Consider the following 22,608-nt stretch of genomic DNA (forward strand, 5'->3'; position numbering starts at 1 on the left):
CGAGGAATTAATTCCTTTTTGAACCGGACATTTTTAAACCGGATTTGAGTGCTTCAGAGCTTTGTGGGAGAATAGATTTCCCTTGAACCGGATTTTAAACCGGATATTTGATAGCTTTAGCGAGACTGATTTCCCTTGAGCCGGATTTTAAACCGGAATCCTTTCTGATGACCCGGAGCTTCTTCATTGAGCCGGGATTTTGTAACTGTTATATACTTTCTAAGCCGGAAATTTTCTGACAGCCTTTAAATTTTCATTAATATAACAGCAGCCTCCAGGACCGGGTTATCTTTCGCTCCATCGTCCCGGGGTTCTTAAATTTGCTGAAATTGGCAAGATTTGCTGAGTTATGTCATCGTAGCCCCCGAGTCTCAAAGGTGACTCGAGGAGTTGGCTTGAGACTCTTCATATTTGGCCGTGATGTAAACCGGCATAACTTGTATATCATTGGTTTTGATAGCACGATGTGAATCCACAAAAGGTTGAGGTGACTGTGGCGGGTTATAAATGATCCTGTATGAGCCGTGTTAGCAACTCGGCCAATGGTTCCTTTCAACTGGCGTTTTGAAGTTAACCAAACTGTAGTGGCGGCGACTTGTGCGCCTGCCCATTGAGCCACCCAGTGTAGACGGCGGCTGATAGTATATGATAATTTGCCTCCATTTTGTTGAAAGAAAAACCGGGCTACCCAAGCTGTGACTTGCTCAGACAGCTCATGCAGACAGGTGCGGCCCAGTATGCTGATGTAGACCAGGCCGCGAGAGGCGGACGAAAAAGACGACCTCAGCATCAGAGGCGGCTCAGATAGATGAATCAGCCGCGGTGTTGTAAACCGGCGCGGATGGGCGAGTTAACCATGTCGTTTTGATGTAGTGAACAATTGTCCTGCCTCAAAAATATCACAAGCCAGAGTAATTGTTCCTTGATAAAAATAATATGCGCTAATAAAACAGACCTTAGATGGATATCACCTGATATGCTAGGACGGAAATTATCCGCCGCGGAGTTGATAACCACCATGGTGACGCTGAAATCAATCACAGCGGAGTAGACAGATGAGTCGGCCGAGGCGTTGTAAGCCGGTGCGATCGAGAGAGACGGCCATGGTGTTGTAAACCGGTGCAGGAGTCCGTTGAGTAACGACGACCACCTGATGCGTCAGGCCAGTAGTTATCCACCGCGGAATTGATGATCACCGCGGTGAAGCTGAAATTAATTACGGGCGAACCGGCCGTGGCGTCGTAAGCCGGTGCGGTCGGGCGAGTCAATCGCAGGAGCAGTAAGCCACTCAAACGCCGAGTCGGCCACGGGGGTGGACGGGTAAGTCGCCCGTCACCTTGTAAACCGGCACAGACGTGTGAATCGGCTGGCGCGTTGATGTAGATCAGACCGCAGGGGCGGCAGCTTGCACCCACCTGTTGATCAGTAAGCGGTCGCCGATACCGTTGCATGATTATGCCACCACACACTCCATGAATATGGCATTGCACCATCTTTATGCTGAATCATTGTCCTAATTGATCCGGACGACAGACGATTCGTGCAGATGTTTCACGCAGACGGCATTTGATGTGACTATTCTGCTCATATAGTACTCTGGTGAAAAACCCTCATGGAGTACTAGCACTGCTGCCATAGACGTCATCTGTCGTAGTTTTCTCCATTATCCAGTGTGGCCTCACAGAAAAAATAATGTCTACTGACTTTGGACGGTGCACAACTCCGGACAAGGGAGTATTTCTTCATTTTCTGAATTGCCTGTTCCAACATGTGGCTGATGAAGCAGAAGTATACTGATTTGAAGTAGTACTGGCACCCATTGGCTATGTGCAGATGCCTTCACGTACAGTAGTTTCACATTTGCACTGTTTCTTCCATTAGTACTAGTCTGGCTAGTGTTGTAGAAGGCCTTGGTGTTTTTGAGAAGCTGCCAGCAAGCCTGTAGTAGTACTCCTTGGTCTCCAACGAGATTTTTTTTCCGTCAAACCCCAATTTTGCTGTTAACTGGTGTACTGGCCAGCAGCTCCTTGCAGTAAATAAACGATCCAAGTTTGAATCTGTCTGCCCTCATTTTGTAGAACAGATCATCTAGGGCAGCTCCGGGCTTCTTCAAATTTACTTGCCAGTATATCTCCAAGCGAAGCAAACACTAGCGGGAGCTTATTCTGATTGTAAACCTGTCTAGTGCCAATATTAAAACGCCCTACAACTGAAGCATGCTTGAAAATGCACCGGCGAGCACGCGGTAGCGGCTGACGAGGCGGAGTCAGAGTCGGAGTCAGGCGACCCGCCGGCCAGTGGCGACTCGGAGCGATGAAGGCGAGGCCATGGCGGCTGGTGCGACGCGAGGGCGGTTCTTAAGCGGTGTAACCCGGCCGTTCGGCGGTTTGACCACTGCGGCAGAAGGCACGACCTGCAGAGGAGGCAGCAGAGGCGGAGCGAAGCGGTGGCTGCTGCAAACCCGCGGTAGTAGAGCGAGGCCGGCGGAGGCGGTTTACGGCAGAAGCTGGCCGGCCTGGTGCGGGCGCCCCGGGGTGCAGTCATGGCCACAGCGCCGACAGAGGGCGGCTCAACTGACCATAGCGCCGGCAGAGGGCGACTCAACTGGGCGGCTTGAACGCGTGGTAACCCGACGAAGGTCCACGGCAGCGCGGATGCGGAGGACCCGCTGCGGCGCGCCGGTTGCAGATGCATGCCTGCGCAGGCGGAGAAGACCGGAGGCAGCGAGGTGAAGCCGCGGACGCGGAGGCTCACGGCCGGCCTGACGGGGATCAGTGAAGCGAGACCGGATCGATGGCGGAGACCGAGTCTCCTCTTCCTCTCCCCCCCCCCTTTTTTTGTCTTTGTAAATTCCTTCACGGATTCGCCTCGATACTTCCTTTTGTTTGTACAGCTCACGCATCTGCTTGACATGATCCGGTATACGGCGGCTGTAGCAGAAATTTTTGTTGGTCTCGGCGAGACACGGCTGCGGCAACGGAAATCGATCTCTCTTTTTTTTGGGATCTGCTCCGATCGGGCCTTGTGACTCGTGTCCCAGCAATAGACAGAGACCTTCAGCGAACTAGTTCTCAGCCCACGTGAGAAGTACAGATCCGGTTGATCCTTTGTGTGATGACGTGGAGACTGAACTTGTAGATATGGTTGATGGATGTTCTACGACTTGAAAGTAGTACTAGCAGTACTGAAAAATAAATCTTGACTTTGACACGCCGACGGAGCCAACTGCGATGGTCTTGGCGACTTGTGACTTGACCGCTCGCTTAGACCGGCGGCGGTTTTAATAGATCGTCGGCAGCATACAGAACGCAAACCTTAATTTCTGTTAACCTCAATCTTGTATGTCGCTCCGACTGCTTGACACGGAGACTTTGTATATCTTTCTGCGCCGGCTCTTTTCCATCCAACACATCACGAGTTTCTCGATCCCTGGAAAAATACCTCCAAGAACTCAACACCACTGTGCACAGGCCCCACGGTGGGCGCCAACTATCGTGGAATTAACACGTCAGATGTCCTAGTGTGAGGACTTAGTCGCGAGGCCAACGCATCTATGTGGTAGCTTGAGAGGGGTTGAGAGGAATCGAGAGACGCAACACAAGACAAGGATTTAGACAGCTTCAGGCCCCGGGAAACATCATCCGGAATAGCCCTACATGTTGTTTGAGGCTAGATCTCATTATCATCACGACGGAGTCGCCGTAAACCGGCTCTCCTCTAGTTGTGTCTAGCCCTAGAGATTGTTTCTTGCTTGTCCCTCTTTGGGGAGCCCTGCCCCTCCTTATATAAGTTAGAGGGGCGAGTTACATGTGGAGTCCTTTTAGGATTAGGACTAGTCTCCCTTCTAATACAAACCGGATACAAGTCCGGGTCTTCCTTGTAAAGTAAATATTCCTCACGCCTTTTCTCTTAAACCGGCCCACCATAGCGTGATTCGGCCTTCCATAAACCGCTTGTTGGGCCACCGGGTCTTGTCGCTCCTTTGACCCGCCTGCCGGATTACCAATGAACCGTAAACCGCCATGTCCAAGTGGGTCACCAGTGAACCGCCAAACTCTAGACGGGTCATACATCCGGCGGTTTATACCGCGGGGTGTATCCCCGACATTAGCCCCCGGTTTAATTTGGATTCATCCATGTTAAATTGATCTGCAACATAAATACAAGAACAAATTTATCGGGTTGTGCTCCGGTTTAAATATTCTTGTAGACCGGCACTTGATTATCCTTGAATCCTTGTCACTTCCTTCTTCTAGAAAATCCGATTTAATAGGCCAGCTTCATAATCAACTTGCCGACATTGGTTTCTCATAGAAAATGTATTGTGAAGAATAAATCCTTTGATTCAACTCCCAATGCTTAAAAACAATATTGGTCCTTGAAATACTCATCTGATCTTCAGCCGGTTTAAGAATGTAGAACTTGGCCGGTTTAAGAATGTAAAACTTGGCCGGTTTAAGAATGTAGAACTTGGCCGGTTTACAAATATTGATGGCACAGGATCATAACTGTTTGTTGACATCATATTTTGAAAATATACCTCTTATATACCCATCACTTGTAGCCCTCAAATCTTAAGAAGGTAACGTAGTAACAGCTTAAGATTTGCTTCAATCTGAATGTCACAAGCTTGAAGAAATCCAGTTTGTTCATCTCAATCACTAGTCAGAACTGAGTATTCCGCATATGTAGCCCCCAAGTGCCGGGTTGTCATGCTTGCAGCAACCTGGGACTTGTATTTTCCTGATGCTCATAAAAACTTCAACCAGTGTAGCCTCCAAGGGCCAGGTCATTATGCAATAATGAGCAGGGGCTTTGTAAATATAATCATGTACACTTTGAATAGCAACGGTGTAGCCCCCAAGGGCCGGGTCAGTAAGATAATATTGAGCTGGGACTTTGATATATACTTCAATAAAAATAACCTCATATGATGTAACCCCCATCATGGGGCTTGAATCCACACCCACAAGGTTAAGAGCCTTGTGCTTTACCAACTGAGCAATGTACCCTTCAATATAATGGATAAAAAGTTTTGTACCTTGAATTGTTAACAGGAGCAATTGGTAGCCCCCAAGGGCCAGCTCATTATAATGTGATGAGTCGGGTCTTCAATAAGATGAGCAAAAAAATGACTTTGCATTAGCCCCCAAGTGTCATGGTGCATGCTTGCAGCGTCATGAGACTTGCATATTTGATGTAATCTCAATTTGAATAATGTAGCCCCCAAGTGCCGGGTTGTACGCCTGCAGCGACTTGGGACTATTCCTTGAATTGTAGAATAAATCATATCCATTGATAATATGATAGCCATTGCGCTAAAGCGACTTTGAAAACCTTGATCATAATACTGGTTATTGATAAACATAATAAAAATCCAGCCATGTTGGCTATTTGAATAATATACCCAATGATTTATAAGCGCATAATTCCAATGGCGCAATTCAAATATATGCTGGCGACTTATAGTCCAAAGCCAGGCCGGGTTAAACACCGGATTATATGCACTGACAACTTGTTTCTCCATACAACAAGTTTAAAGTGTCCTGTGACATTGAATCACATCATTGGTTTACCAACTTTTCGTAGTAAGGGTGATAACCGAAATCTTGAGTATGATAACTCCCCTCATATTTTGCCGGGTTTGTAATAAAACCGTGTCGTAGATTAAGTCATACTGGGTGATGATTCATGCCAGATGATCCGGGCGGTTGACAGGGAGGCAACGCCAAGCCGGGTTAAGAAACTCCGATTTAAAATTAAGGTTTGTCAACGTAAAGTTGCAAACCAAGCCGGTTTAAGAAATGCCGGTATTAGAAGACGGTTGAACAAGCCAAAAAATCAGTTTAGAATTCAGCCAAATTTCAAATGGAAACCGTGTAGTCGAGGCTTTTTGGGGGCTGCCAGGCCCAAATGCGAGGCTTTTTGTGGGCTGCCAGGCCACTGAGTTGAACCATTTAACAAAGCCTTTTAAGATAGACCTCCAACTAGCCAATCACCGTTTTAACTTTGACAATTCAGGGTCTCAAGGAGAGTATCTGTCAAACGTTCGGAGGGCCGTGCCAGGATGACCTGGATAGGAGTGTGTTACTTGATGAAGGCAGATTAACCCGGGGTTTTAGGTAAATGTACCAGGCTTCCAATCCGTGGGTCGATACCCCGCTACAAGGGTCCATTCAGACTTCTTGGTATTAGACCAAGGAGCCCCCAAGTAACGTGATGAGCTGTGCTCATTAGGTGCCTATGTTTGAGTTGTGCATAGCATCGAAACTCTCTTTGGCCCTTCGGGTGTGAAGCTCCCAAGCTTTATGATGAGCTGTGCTCATTAGGTGCCTATGTTTGAGTTGTGCATAGCATCGAAACTCTCTTTGGCCCTTTGGGTGTGAAGCTCCCAAGCTTTGTGATGAGCTGTGCTCATTAGGTGCCTATGTTTGAGTTGTGCATAGCATCGAAACTCTCTTTGGCCCTTTGGGTGTGAAGCTCCCGAGCTATGTTGTGCCGTGATAGCCGGTTTAACAGGCAGTACTCCGCTTTGTCAGCTGAAGCCCCCATGTAACCAATAATATGATAAGCCAATAAGGCGGAATACCCATGTTTGAACCGTGCATCATGGTAACAGGTCCTCTTCGGCAACCTTTAACTTTTTGCAAGAGATAAATTCTTCTTGAACCGGGATTTTGAACTGGATATTGAGAGCTTCAAAGCTTTGTGGGGACATCTTTCCCTTGAATCGGATTTTAAACCGGAATCTTCATTTTTAGCCGGAAGTTTTCTGACGGCCTTTAAACTCAAACTTGCGAGGAATTAATTCCTTTTTGAACCGGACATTTTTAAACCGGATTTGAGTGCTTCAGAGATTTGTGGGAGAATAGATTTCCCTTGAACCGGATTTTAAACCGGATATTTGATAGCTTTAGCGAGACTGATTTCCCTTGAGCCGGATTTTAAACCGGAATCCTTTCTGATGACCCGGAGCTTCTTCATTGAGCCGGGATTTTGTAACTGTTATATACTTTCTAAGCCGGAAATTTTCTGACAGCCTTTAAATTTTCATTAATATAACAGCAGCCTCCAGGACCGGGTTATCTTTCGCTCCATCGTCCCGGGGTTCTTAAATTTGCTGAAATTGGCAAGATTTGCTGAGTTATGTCATCGTAGCCCCCGAGTCTCAAAGGTGACTCGAGGAGTTGGCTTGAGACTCTTCATATTTGGCCGTGATGTAAACCGGCATAACTTGTATATCATTGGTTTTGATAGCACGATGTGAATCCACAAAAGGTTGAGGTGACTGCGGCGGGTTATAAATGATCCTGTATGAGCCGTGTTAGCAACTCGGCCAATGGTTCCTTTCAACTGGCGTTTTGAAGTTAACCAAACTGTAGTGGCGGCGACTTGTGCGCCTGCCCATTGAGCCACCCAGTGTAGACGGCGGCTGATAGTATATGATAATTTGCCTCCATTTTGTTGAAAGAAAAACCGGGCTACCCAAGCTGTGACTTGCTCAGACAGCTCATGCAGACAGGTGCGGCCCAGTATGCTGATGTAGACCAGGCCGCGAGAGGCGGACGAAAAAGACGACCTCAGCATCACAGGCGGCTCAGATAGATGAATCAGCCGCGGTGTTGTAAACCGGCGCGGACGGGCGAGTTAACCATGTCGTTTTGATGTAGTGAACAATTGTCCTGCCTCAAAAATATCACAAGCCAGAGTAATTGTTCCTTGATAAAAATAATATGCGCTAATAAAACAGACCTTAGATGGATATCACCTGATATGCTAGGACGGAAATTATCCGCCGCGGAGTTGATAACCACCATGGTGACGCTGAAATCAATCACAGCGGAGTAGACAGATGAGTCGGCCGAGGCGTTGTAAGCCGGTGCGATCGAGAGAGACGGCCATGGTGTTGTAAACCGGTGCAGGAGTCCGTTGAGTAACGACGACCACCTGATGCGTCAGGCCAGTAGTTATCCACCGCGGAATTGATGATCACCGCGGTGAAGCTGAAATTAATTACGGGCGAACCGGCCGTGGCGTCGTAAGCCGGTGCGGTCGGGCGAGTCAATCGCAGGAGCAGTAAGCCACTCAAACGCCGAGTCGGCCACGGGGGTGGACGGGTAAGTCGCCCGTCACCTTGTAAACCGGCATAGACGTGTGAATCGGCTGGCGCGTTGATGTAGATCGGACCGCAGGGGCGGCAGCTTGCACCCACCTGTTGATCAGTAAGCGGTCGCCGATACTGTTGCATGATTATGCCACCGCACACTCCATGAATATGGCATTGCACCATCTTTATGCTGAATCATTGTCCTAATTGATCCGGACGACAGACGATTCGCGCAGATGTTTCACGCAGACGGCATTTGATGTGACTATTCTGCTCATATAGTACTCTGGTGAAAAACCCTCATGAAGTACTAGCACTGCTGCCATAGACGTCATCTGTCGTAGTTTTCTCCATTATCCAGTGTGGCCTCACAGATAAAATAATGTCTACTGACTTTGGACGGTGCACAACTCCGGACAAGGGAGTATTTCTTCATTTTCTGAATTGCCTGTTCCAACATGTGGCTGATGAAGCAGAAGTATACTGATTTGAAGTAGTACTGGCACCCATTGGCTATGTGCAGATGCCTTCACGTACAGTAGTTTCACATTTGCACTGTTTCTTCCATTAGTACTAGTCTGGCTAGTGTTGTAGAAGGCCTTGGTGTTTTTGAGAAGCTGGCAGCAAGCCTGTACTAGTACTCCTTGGTCTCCAACGAGATTTTTTTTTCGTCAAACCCCAATTTTGCTGTTAACTGGTGTACTGGCCAGCAGCTCCTTGCAGTAAATAAACGATCCAAGTTTGAATCTGTCTGCCCTCATTTTGTAGAACAGATCATCTAGGGCAGCTCCGGGCTTCTTCAAATTTACTTGCCAGTATATCTCCAAGCGAAGCAAACACTAGCGGGAGCTTATTCTGATTGTAAACCTGTCTAGTGCCAATATTAAAACGCCCTACAACTGAAGCATGCTTGAAAACGCACCGGCGAGCACGCGGTAGCGGCTGACGAGGCGGAGTCAGAGTCGGAGTCAGGCGACCCGCCGGCCAGTGGCGACTCGGAGCGATGAAGGCGAGGCCATGGCGGCTGGTGCGACGCGAGGGCGGTTCTTAAGCGGTGTAACCCGGCCGTTCGGCGGTTTGACCACTGCGGCAGAAGGCACGACCTGCAGAGGAGGCAGCAGAGGCGGAGCGAAGCGGTGGCTGCTGCAAACCCGCGGTAGTAGAGCGAGGCCGGCGGAGGCGGTTTACGGCAGAAGCTGGCCGGCCTGGTGCGGGCGCCCCGGGGTGCAGTCATGGCCACAGCGCCGGCAGAGGGCGGCTCAACTGACCATAGCGCCGGCAGAGGGCGACTCAACTGGGCGGCTTGAACGCGTGGTAACCCGACGAAGGTCCACGGCAGCGCGGATGCGGAGGACCCGCTGCAGCGTGCCGGTTGCAGATGCATGCCTGCGCAGGCGGAGAAGACCGGAGGCGGCGAGGTGAAGCCGCGGACGCGGCGGCTCACGGCCGGCCTGACGGGGATCAGTGAAGCGAGACCGGATCGATGGCGGAGACCGAGTCTCCTCTTCCTCTCCCCCCTTTTTTTTGTCTTTGTAAATTCATTCACGGATTCGCCTCGATACTTCCTTTTGTTTGTACAGCTCACGCGTCTGCTTGACATGATCCGGTATACGGCGGCTGTAGCAGAAATTTTTGTTGGTCTCGGCGAGACACGGCCGCGGCAACGGAAATTGATCTCTCTCTTTTTTGGGATCTGCTCCGATCGGGCCTTGTGACTCGTGTCCCAGCAATAGACAGAGACCTTCAACGAACTAGTTCTCAGCCCACGTGAGAAGTACAGATCCGGTTGATCCTTTGTGTGATGACGTGGAGACTGAACTTGTAGATATGGTTGATGGATGTTCTACGACTTGAAAGTAGTACTAGCAGTACTGAAAAATAAATCTTGACTTTGACACGCCGACGGAGCCAACTGCGATGGTCTTGGCGACTTGTGACTTGACCGCTCGCTTAGACCGGCGGCGGTTTTAATAGATCGTCGGCAGCGTACAGAACGCAAACCTTAATTTCTGTTAACCTCAATCTTGTATGTCGCTCCGACTGCTTGACACGGAGACTTTGTATATCTTTCTGCGCCGGCTCTTTTCCATCCAACACATCACGAGTTTCTCGGTCCCTGGAAAAATCCCTCCAAGAACTCAACACCACTGTGCACAGGCCCCACGGTGGGCGGCAACTGTCGTGGAATTAACACGTCAGATGTCCTAGTGTGAGGACTTAGTCACGAGGCCAACACATCTATGTGGTAGCTTGAGAGGGGTTGAGCGGAATCGAGAGACGCAACACAAGACAAGGATTTATACAGCTTCAGGCCCCAGGAAACATCATCCGGAATAGCCCTACATGCTGTTTGAGGCTAGATCTCATTATCATCACGAGGGAGTCGCCGTAAACCGGCTCTCCTCTAGTTGTGTCTAGCCCTAGAGATTTTTTCTTGCTTGTCCCTCTTTGGGGAGCCCTGCCCCTCCTTATATAAGTTAGAGGGGCGAGTTACATGTGGAGTCCTTTTAGGATTAGGACTAGTCTCCCTTCTAATACAAACCGGATACAAGTCCGGGTCTTTCTTGTAAAGTAAATATTCCTCACGCCTTTTCTTTTAAACCGGCCCACCATAGCGTGATCCGGCCTCCCATAAACCGCCTGTTGGGCCACCGGGTCTTGTCGCTCCTTTGACTCGCCTGCCGGATTACCAATGAATCGTAAACCGCCATGTCCAAGTGGGTCACCAGTGAACCGCCAAACTCTAGCCGGGTCATACATCTGGCAGTTTATACCGCGGGGTGTATCCCCGACAGTATAGAAACTTCCAAATTAAGTTTTTCATCAAAAGATTGCATCAAGGCATCAACGATATGTTTGGTAAAAGCTTTATTTTGACTATAAGCATGTGGAGGATTAATAACGGATTGCAACAAGGAAATACAACTTTCTAAAGAACAATTATCATAATCAAATTCCTTGAAATCCGAGATAGTGGGTTCAATACTATTTAAAGTCATGACCTCTCCAATCCCACTTTTACCAAATTTAGCATCAAGATCTAAAAACTCTGAATTCTTGGGACGCCTTCTAAATAAAGTTGACTCATCTCCAGTCCCATTATTTTCAAGATTCATATTACAAAACAAAGATTTAATAGGGGACATATCAATAACTTTAAGATGTTCATCATTATTTTCATGGAAACTAGAAGAACACGCTTTTATAAAGCTATCTTTCTTAGCACGCAATCTAGCGGTTCTTTCCTTGCACTCGTCAATGGAAATTCTCATTGCTTTGAGAGACTCATTGATGTCATGCTTAGGAGGAGAAGATCTAAGTTTGAGAGAATCAACATCAAGTGAAAGTCTATCAACGTTCCTAGCCAAATCATCAACTTTGAGCAATTTTTCTTCAAGCAAAGCATTAAAATTCTTTTGAGAAATCATAAATTCTTTCACACTATTCTCAAAATAAGAGGGCATCTTATTAAAATTGCCATAAGAATTATTGTAGGAATTTCCATAATTATTAGAGGAATTGCTAGGGAACGGTCTAGAATTAAAGTTTCCTCTGTAAGCATTGTTTCCAAAATTATTCCTACCAACAAAATTCACATCCATAGATTCATTATTATTCTCAATCAAGGTAGATAAAGGCATATCATTTGGATCAATAGAAGAACTCTTAGTAGCAAACAATCGCATAAGCTCATCCATCTTTCCACTCAAACAATTAATTTCTTCAATAGCATGCACTTTTTTACTAGTAGATCGTTCGGTATGCCATTGAGAATAATTAGCCATAATATTATCAAGAAGTTTTATAGCATCTTCTAAAGTGATTTCCATAAACGTGCCTCCAGCGGCCGAATCTAAAAGATTTCTAAAAGCAAAGTTCAAACCGGCATAAAAATTTTGTATGATCATCCATAAATTTAAACCATGAGTAGGGCAATTGCGAATCATCAATTTCATTCTTTCCTAAGATTGGGCAACATGCTCATGATCAAGTTGTTTAAAATTCATAATATCGTTCCTAAGAGTGATAATCTTAGCGGGAGGAAAATACTTAGAGATAAAAGCATCTTTGCACTTGTTTCAAGAATCAATACTTTTTTAGGAAAATATCTAAACCAAACTTTAGCACGATCTCTAAGTGAAAACGGAAATAGCTTCAATTTAACAATATCACTATCCATATCTTTCTTCTTTTGCATATCACATAAATCAACAAAGTTGTTTGGATGAGTAGCGGCATCTTCACTAGGAAGGCCGGCAAATTGATCTTTCATAACAAGATTCAGCAAAGCGGTATTGATTTAACAAGACTCAACATCATTAAGAGGAGCAATTGGAGTACTAAGGAAATCATTATTATTGGTATTCGAGAAATCACACAATTTGGTATTATCTTGTGCCATGGCAACAAGTAATCCAACACACAAGCAAACAGAAAACGGAAAACGGAAAAGAGAGGAGATTGGGAAAGAGAGGGCGAATAAAACGGCAAGGGTGAAGTGGGGGAGAGGAAAACGAGAGGCAAATGGCAAATAATGTAAATACGAGGGAGATGAGTTTGTGATGGGTACTTGGTATGTCTTGACTTGAGCGAAGACCTCCCCAGCAACGGCGCCAGAAATCGCAAGTTGGCGGGAGGTCGAATCTTGACTTGACTTGGTGGAAGCCTCCCCGGGAACGGGGCCAAAAATCCTTCTTGCTACGTCTTGAGCTTGCGTTGGTTTTCCTTGAAGAGGAAAGGGTGATGTAGCACAGTAGCGTAAGTATTTCCCTCAGTTTTCGAGAACCAAGGTATCATCAATCCAGTAGGAGGCTTCTCAACAAGTCCCACGAACCTACAAAAACAAACAAAGAACTCGCAACCAACACGACAAAGGGGTTGTCAATCCCTTCACGGCCATTTGCGAAAGTGAGATCTGATAGAGATAATATGATAAGATAAATATATTTTTGGTATTTTATAATATAGATGCAGAAAATAAAGATGCAAATAAAAGTAGATTTGAAGCAAATATGATAAGAGATAGACCCGGGGGCCATAGGTTTCACTAGTGGCTTCTCTCGAGAGCATAAGTATTACGGTGGGTGAACAAATTACTGTCGAGCAATTGATAAAAAAGCAAATAATTATGACGTTATCTAGGCATGATCATGTATATAGGCATCACGTCTGCAACAAGTAGACCGACTCCTGCCTGCATCTACTACTATTACTCCACACATCGACCGTATCCAGCATGCATCTAGAGTATTAAGTTTATAAGAACAGAGTAACACAGTAAGCAAGATGACATGATGTAGAGGGATAAACTCAAGCAATATGATACAAACCCCATCTTTTTATCCTCGATGGCAACAATACAATACGTGTCTTGCAACCCTTTCTGTCACTGGGTAAGAACACCGCAAGATTGAACCCAAAGCTAAGCACTTCTCCCATGGCAAGAAACATCAATCTAGTAGGCCAAACCAAACTGATAATTCGAAGAGACTTGCAAAGATGACTCAATCATATAAAATAATTCAGAGAAGATTCAATTATTATCCATGGATAAATATAATCATAAACCCACAATTCATCGGATCTCGACAAACACACCGCAAAAACAAATTACATCGAATAGATCTCCACAAGAGAGGGGGAGAACATTGTATTGAGATCCAAAAAAGAGAGAAGAAGTCAACTAGATAATAACTATGGACCCGAAGGTCTGTGGCAAACTACTCACAACTCATCGGAAGGGCTATGGTGTTGATGTAGAAGCCATCCCTGGTGGAATCCCCCTCCGGCAGAACACCGGCGACGGCTCCAAGATGGGATCTCGCGGATACATAAGGTTATGATGGTGGAAATTGTGTTTTGGTTGCTCCCTAGATGTTTTCGGGGTATGTAGGCTTATATAGGAGGAAGAAGTACGGCGGTGGCCGCGCGAGGAGCCCACGAGACAGGGGGCGCGCCCTATAGGGGGGGGGGGGCGCCCTACCCTCTCGTGGCCGCCTCGACTGCTTCTTGACTTGCACTCCAAGTCCTCTGGATCACGTTCGTTCCAAAAATCACGCTTCCGAAGGTTTTATTCCGTTTGGACTCCGTTTGATATTCCTTTTCTTCGAAATACTGAAATAGGCAAAAAAAACAGCAATACGGGCTGGGCCTTCGTTAGTAGGTTAGTCCCAAAAATGATAATAATGTATAAAATAAAGCTCATAAACATCCAAAACAGGTAATATAATAGCATGGAACAATCAAAAATTATAGATACGTTGGAGACGTATCAGTAGGCTTCAGTACCCTACCGCCAGAGCCCATGTCGGTAGGCTCTTTTCCACGTCAGCACGCGCCGACGGCCGTCAGTCGCCGTCAAAGGGCCTACCGCCAGAGCCGATGGCGGTAGGGCGTGCAAATCTACCGCCAACGCCCCTGACGGTAGGTAAAAGGGTCAGATCCCGAAATATTTTCAAATAGGGGTCAGATCCTGAATTTGTTAGCAAAAAGGGTCAAAACACAAAATTTTGCCGGTTGGAGATGCTCTAAGAGCATCTCCACCCGGCCCCCTGTTAGCCCCCCCCATGAGCACTTTTTTAGCGCCGGTTGTAAAAAAACGTCCCAGCCATGCACCCAGGACCTTGTTTTTAGCCGGATTTAGTGAATGTTACGGCCGGCGCGCCCACCCCACACCCAGCTCCCTGGGGGCAGCTGGGAACGCCGGCGCTCGCCTTTTGCATGCGCAGGTCCACCTGTAGCCCCTCTCCCTCCCCTCTCTCCTCCCCTTTCTCTCTTCCTTCCACCACCGCCCAGCACACAGCTCACGCGGCCGATGCAGCCCCGACGCCTCCCTCGCCTGGCGTCGCTGGCCCACGCTCCGCATATCCCCACTCGCCGCCTTTCTCCTCTCCTCGCCGCTCCCTGCCTGCTCGCCACCGTGCTGCGTCCGGCTCCACCCGACTAGAGACAGAGGAGCAGAGGGGAGAGGCGATGCCGGCGACGGGCCGGCCGGCTCCTGCCGTCTCCGGCCGAGCCGAGCACACCGGCGGCCGCGGCGGGGCCCGCTGCACCCGTTCTCGGCCAGAGGGAGGCGCGCGAAGGGGCGGGGACGCGGCAACGGGCGGCGCCAGAGGAGAAACAGAGGCGGGCGGGCGACGGTGGTCTTCGACGGTGCGGGCAACTCCGACGGGTTCCGGCAGATATAAGGACACCGGCGGGACCGGGGCGACGAGGCGCACCCGTTCAGAGGCCAGGGGGGCAGTGAGGAGGGATGGAATGGAGGGGAGGCCGCGGCGACAGGAGGTTACAGAGGCGGCGATGATGGTGATGATTTTCGGTGGAACAGCAGCTCCGGCGAGGGCAAGTGAGTGGGGCGAGCTGCGGGAGTGAGGGAGAGCTCGTGGACAGGTTGGGAGGAGGGGAGAGGGGCTAGGCACGTCGGGGTGGACCGAACTCCGGCGATGGCCACGGTGGTCCAGAAAGGAACGACGAGAATTAGCGGCTGGAAACATAACCTGAGGAGCACAAAGGCTGGAATTTTTTTGCACCCAAAGGCTAAATTAGCGCCGGGGCCTCCCCAGGAGGCCGAAAAAACGCCTCCTGGAGACACAACGGCTGGAGATGCTCTAAGACGCTGACGATCATCACAAGCCATGGCCGGCGCTGTCGTCGTGGAGCTGCGCTGGTTGGCACGCTCCGGAACAGGAAGAAGTCAGCAGCAGTACTGGCCAGTACCGGCATCCGAGATGCGCATCCAGCTGCAGTGCATCCAGATCCAGTTCGGCATGACGAAACCCTCAATCATCGTTTGTACCTCTCCCTGTACGGGTCGTACTGGAATGATGAGAACTTGAGCACCACCAGGCTTGAAGACGAGTCCGTCCGAAGAAATCTCCACGAAAGCAGCTGCCACATCCGTATCAGTTGTAACTTGCAAGCTTCCCCTTAAGCACACCATAAACATTTAAGATAATCGAACCCGGATTAGGCCGGGCAACTCCATCAACCGTCGGCTCGCCAAACTCATTGTCTTTTGGCTCTTCTATATAAATCACCATGGAACGAATCAGCTGGAGAATTTTCAACTTAAATTTCCATACCAAAATTAGAAGCGGTGATTCAGAAGCGAAATGACCGAGGCTTTCAAGGCGAACGACAGCGATGGAGAGGGGCCTGCACGCTGCGCACGAGACAGCACGGAAAGGTCTCCCAATTGCGGATTCTCCTAGCCAAGAGGCAAAAGCGAGCTCGAGCGGGACTATGGAATAATAAGTGACCGAGTGGGGGAGACGGTGACAGAAGGCATCTTGGCTTGGCTCTTTGCCGGACCGAATCGGCTACCGAGATTTTGGGTTTGAACCGATGAGGGGGGCGGCGGATCGCGTCGCGAGCACTGGTGACAGTTCGGCCGATGGCGATCTGCTCTCGAGTAGTCTCACGACTCTGAACTCTGTGCTGTAGCTGTAGGGTGCTGCCCCCTCCTGTCCTCTGGTGTCTTTGTCCACGAGTTCATATGTCCCCTCTCTCCCTGTACAGGCATGCTTTGTTTTGGCCCGTGACCCAACCCGAAGACGAAAATATCCTATGAAAACCAAAAGTAATCTTAAAAACTGTGCAAACCACATTCAAGAGTTTTCTCGGTACCAATATGATTACACATGATATATGACGATAATGTTATCTAAACTACGAGGCGCACAACACCTCTTAATTTTTTGGTAACGCTTCCCGTCAACCGGACGATTGGACATGAAACGTCTGCCACATTGTTCGCGCGCCACGTGCCCCTGACTGAGCTTTTTGCAACATGGTCTTTCTTGCCAGACGTGCAAGCACAACACAAACTATGTTGCACACCGTGCAGTGCAGGAAAAAATAACAAAAGAATAACTATTGTTCAGGGTTTGCAATAAGGCTCGTGTTGCAACGCGCTGAGCGCAACACAAGGTTTGTTGCAAAGGCTTTCAGGCCTTTTACAATGCAAGGAACCGAGTTTTTATCAAGCACTAGTGCTTCTCTCTACATAAGGGATACCTAATTAAACATCTATCCTCTATAAATAAGCTCATGCGTCTTAAAAAAATTGAGTTTATTTCTCCAAACACCTTGCATTGTACAAGGCCTAAGCGAGCAGATTGGACAAAAAAATGTGCAAGGGATTTGCAATAAGGCTCATGTTGCGAAGCACTGAACACAACAAAAGGTACATGTCCTCATTGTTGGCAGTTTGCAATAAGGCTCATGTTGCAAAGCACTGAACACAACAAAAGGTACATGTCTTCATGGTTTTCTTTTCATGAGTTGCCTAGCCTCTTGCGGGGCGAGTCTATGTCTTGCATCTAGCGAGATAGAGGAATGTGTCGCCGCAAGGCAGATTGAAAATAGTCGGCCCAGTTACATAGCTCCGAAGGTCTCGTCCTTTATATTTGTGTTTCTATTGTTATTGCTTTTGTCTTTTCTTCATATTTTTCAAAATAAACAATACATATATTCCAAAAAAAAACTTAATGTACTGACATGGTTTTAATGTTTATCACGATTTTTTTAAATGCTAAGACAGCGAGAATTGTTTGTTTGTGCATTTCATTTTAAAGATAGCATTAAGGAATGTTTGTGACATTTAAAAATGTTTACACATTCAAAAATAATATACGAGATATTTTTCAAAACTTTATACAATGTAAAAAAATGTTTTGTATATAAAACGTGCTTACCTTTATATATATGCAAACGAAATGTACATGTAAATGTTAAACGTGCATAATTTTTTTATACCTATATAAAAATGTACTTGTATTTGTTCAGAAAATGTAGCATTGATTTTTCTTAGTTTCTGATTGTTTGAGCATACTAGTTTCTATTGTTGTTGTTATAAATGTTTTTACATTCCGAAAACCTTAATTTAGCCCTTTTTAAAAAATACCACGAATTTTGAAAATATTAATAAAGTATAAAAAATTGTTTTTATAATTTTAGAAAATATAGATTGCATTAAAAAAATCTTCATGACATCCCAAAAACGTTCATGCTTTCAAAAACAATATACAAGAAATTTTATAAAAATGTCAAAAAATATTCATATAATTCAAAAATATTGTTCCATACCAATGAAAGGAATGCACATTATAGTTTCAAATATGCTAAGATGTACTTCGAAAATGTTAGACGTGTATAATTTTTTATATCTATATAAAAATCTATGATATGTATAAAATATTAGACATGAAAACACATATTTGAAAAAAACTATCATGTATTTTAAATATGTTTATCTATATACCAAAATTCAATGTGTATGGAAAATTGACATCAATACACATATTTGTAAGAAAATTAGGTATTTGAAGCAATGCTAAATGTGTATCAAAATGTTTCTGATGTATGCGAATAATGTACAATGTGTAAGTAGACATGTGTTGAAAACAGAAAGAGAAAGGGAAAAAGGAAAATAAAGAAATAAAGAAATAAAAAACACAAAAACAAACAAAAGTTAAAAGGATATCTGTGTAAACCAAAGAAAATCGCTGCAAACACCGTAAAAACTGATGAGAAAAACTCCCGTGCTATAGTATTGGACGGCCCGGTGAGGCTGCACTGTAGGCAAGACCTACGAAATCACTAGTTGAGGAGTACTCGTTGCAAAGATCACCTCCACTTTCCCAGGTTGTGACAAGTGGCCCACGGGAGTTTTTCCTTTTTCCGTAGATTCGTCATGTTTTATCTCTTAAACAGTGCGTCCAAATCTCGAACCGTTTTCACCGTTGGATTCCTCGCGTCGAGATTTTCAAAACTAGATCCCATATTGATAGGTTTTGACAAACTTTTTTTCACGAAAAAAACCGGACGATAAAATCGAACCGGGAGCACGGGGTTTTTTCCTTTTCCAAAAGAGGCACACCTGGGCCTCTCGCAGAATCATAACTGTGTCTCTCGCGGAAGCAAAACAGTGCCCCTCGTGGAAAAAAAAGAGAAACATGTTTTTTTCGTTTCCGAGGAGGCACGGAAATGCCTCTAGCGAAAGCACAACCATGCCTCTCGCGGAAGCAAAACCCTGCCTCTTGCGAAAGAACAAAAAAAAGAAAAAAATACAGTTTTCCCGTTTCCGAGAGGCACGGATGTTCCTCTCGTGAAAGCACAACCGTGCCTCTCGCGGAATGAAAAAAAATAGAAAACACATTTTTTTCGTTTCCGAGAGGAAAGCACAACCATGTCTCTCTCGCAAGCAAAACTGTGCCTCTCGCGGAAGGAAAAAAACAGAAAACACGTTTTTTTCGTTTCTGAGAGTCACGGCCATGACTATCGCGAAAGCAAAGCCGTGCCTCTTCCAGAAGCAAACCCGTGACACTCGTGAATTAAAAAAGAAAACGTGTTTTTAACGCATTTTTTTTCAATTTTTTGTTCCAAAAGTTAAAAAAGACCGGTGGAAAACCGAAACATCGAAACCCCCCCAAAAACCCCGTTTAAAAAGCCGAAAAGGCATGCAGGAAAATAAAATAAAAACAAAATCCGGAGGGACCGCCAGAGCGCGACATGTGGCGGGAGGCAGAGAGCGCGCCAAGTGGCGCTAATCATTGTGAGCCTCCCGAAGGACCGCTCGTTAACAAGTTGCTCTCCAAGACCTATTACAACTCACAGTGGGCGAGAAATAGAATTTACGCCTCTTATGGCCGGGTGCTCCTATTGGGCGCGTGAGGCGCTGCCGAACATAGCGTGCACCCCCTATTGGGTCGGCTCATCAGCTGGGCAGGACGCCCCTTTTTCTATTTATTTCGGGTTTTTTTACCTGTTATTTGTTCATTTTTCTCTTTAGTAAATTCATATTTTCTAAATTTTAAAAAGATGAATTTGGAAAATAAATTCATAAATCATAGAATTTTATGGTTTTAAAAATGTTCATAATTTTGTAAAAATTATTTGAGTTTTGAGAAAATGCTTGTAAATTGAAAAAAGGTTAACCAATTCCTAAAAAATGAACATAGATCAAAAATATGTTCATGATGTCGATAGAATGAACGTTTTTTGAATTTTAATGAACATTTTTTACTTTCGTGTATAGTTTTTATGAGCAATTTTAGTAGTGATGATATTTTTAAAATTTGACGAACAAGTTTTGAATTCAATTAAAAAATGACCTTTATGGAAAAAATGTATTTTACGAAAAAAAAGGATGAACAATATTTGGATATAATGAACATTTTTTGAAAATTAATAGACATTTTCTAAATCCAACAAACAAAATTTTAAGTTGATGATTTTTTTAATTGATGAACTCTTTTACACCGATAAAACATATTTTAAATTGGATGAAGGAAATGTTCATGAGTTTGAAAAGAATTTTTATAAAAAGTGAAAATATAAAGAAGAGAAAAGAGAAATTAAAAAGAAAAAGGAATACAGAAAAAATAAAAAGGAAAAGTAAAAACAAAAAAGGAAAAGGAAAAGGAGGAAAAACCAAAAAAAGGAAAATGTGCCGGCACAAACGTACACCCACGCGCGAATACCCAAAACATATGGCAAGTCTAAGCCTCTTGTCTTCTAAATCTTTTATCGTGTATGTTTTGGGTCTAAGCCTCTCGTCTTCTAAATCTTGTACCATTGTTTATACTAACCCGCATAAGAGGCATATTAGTGCACAAAAATATTTTGATACTACCCCACACGAATGTGAAATTAATACACATAAAAATTTAGCCATCCTATAATTCCAGTTCCGAATCACCGTCAGAGGGTGCGAGCGCCTAGCTGCCCACCAGTGAGGGAACGAGGCTTAGCTAAGTTAGGCACCTCTTCGACGAGCTCCACCATTTCCTTGCGGGCGTTAGGCAAGTCACCGAACGTGACTACTTTCCTGTCGCCCACGGAATCGCGATAGCACGTCCGTACACTTGCTGCTTTGCGAGCAATTGCCCCTACAAAAACTGAATCACCCACAAGCATTTTGTTACTTCTTCCATCTCAAAATAAGTATCATGGTTTTAGCTTATAAATCATAAACAGAAGCACATATTTCGTTTGGTGGGAGAAGCAGAGCAGAAGGTAAATTAATTTCGTATATGCTGATAGTTGAGGCCCAGGTGGTTGAGGCAGTACACACTTTTTTGCCTAGGGAATAACAATCCAGATGGTTACAAAATAAGTTGGTGGTCTGTCATCTGAGCATATGTGTCTCACATGTCACTTTGATTCGTTAGGCGGTTCTTAATCAACTAGCGTGCTCAACTGAATCAAGTAAACTAATAATAGCAGCTAGCTTAGCTTAGCTGGGATGCATGAAGCTCGGTCCCCGGTACAAACATGTGGAATGGGCAAAGTCGGTGAGTAGATTTAGTCAATTAATTTGACTCGTGAACGCTAATGTATTGGTGACATACCGACCGATGTTGACCTTATTTCTGAGGTCGCTAGGATTGATTGGAGTGGACATATCATTGACCAATGTGCAAAAGTTGTGACCGTTGGAACTTCGTGGAGTCAAATCAGTAAGCAGAACTAACCCGCATGCACATGATGACATAAACGTTGCATATGGCTCAAATCAAGCCGAGCTCCTATCAAATCATCAGCCCATTCTTAGAAAGAAATGAAGCAAAACGCTTAATCCTACAGCTTTAATCGACAGACGCCATGGACAGCCGGTCAGACGACGTCGTCCAACTCTATCCTATAAATTTATGTCTCGATCTTTTTTATTCTATACTTCGAATATTAAAAATAATCAAAGATAATATCACCGTGCATCAACAACTCAAAGATAATATTACAATTCAAACATCAAGTTTTAAAATAAAATAATTATCGTTAAAATTCGTTTTCTTGAACACATGTTCTATTTTTTTTAAGGGTAAGGCCCCAACATGTCCACCATCATGATGCACACAACCAAATTTATTAACCAAATACAAAGTGCTAAAATACAAAGTGAAAAAACCACAACCGGTCTGGAAAGAAGATTACATGACTTAACCACATAATCTATTAGCGGCAAGCCAACCACCATCTCTAGACGGTTGCACCCAATGGCCATGGGCTCCGAAGTGTCCCCACACTGAAGTGATGACTACATGTTCTAATTGTCCATATGAAACAACCACAAATGCTCAATCGAATCATTTTGGAGTCCAGTATGAGTTCCTTGATTGTGATGTGATGATGCATTTGGAGAAATTTCTCCACTACCGCCAGATTCTGCTTTGGAAGATGGATAGGATGCACCCATGTGTTGAAAATTCAGACCCTGACGAACCGCGCCTCACCCTCATCCTCCACAATCATGTTGAGCATGATCATACAAGTTGTCATTGGCTCCCACAGTGTCTCTGGATCTTATTGTTGAGCGGGTCCGCACCACACTCAATATCTCCTCCGCAGACACTCGCAAACTAATTGCACTATCGAGCAAGTAAACCTATGCATGGAGTTATATTTACGTTGCTTCATTCACAGTTGTCAAGCAAACGGGTCGATTGGATCCCTCCTATGGAATTCTAGTATAACACCTTCTATCATACCACTCTAAGTCA

Source organism: Triticum dicoccoides, chromosome 5B, assembly GCF_002162155.2.
Source record: "Triticum dicoccoides isolate Atlit2015 ecotype Zavitan chromosome 5B, WEW_v2.0, whole genome shotgun sequence".
In the NCBI taxonomy this organism is placed as follows: domain Eukaryota; kingdom Viridiplantae; phylum Streptophyta; class Magnoliopsida; order Poales; family Poaceae; genus Triticum; species Triticum dicoccoides.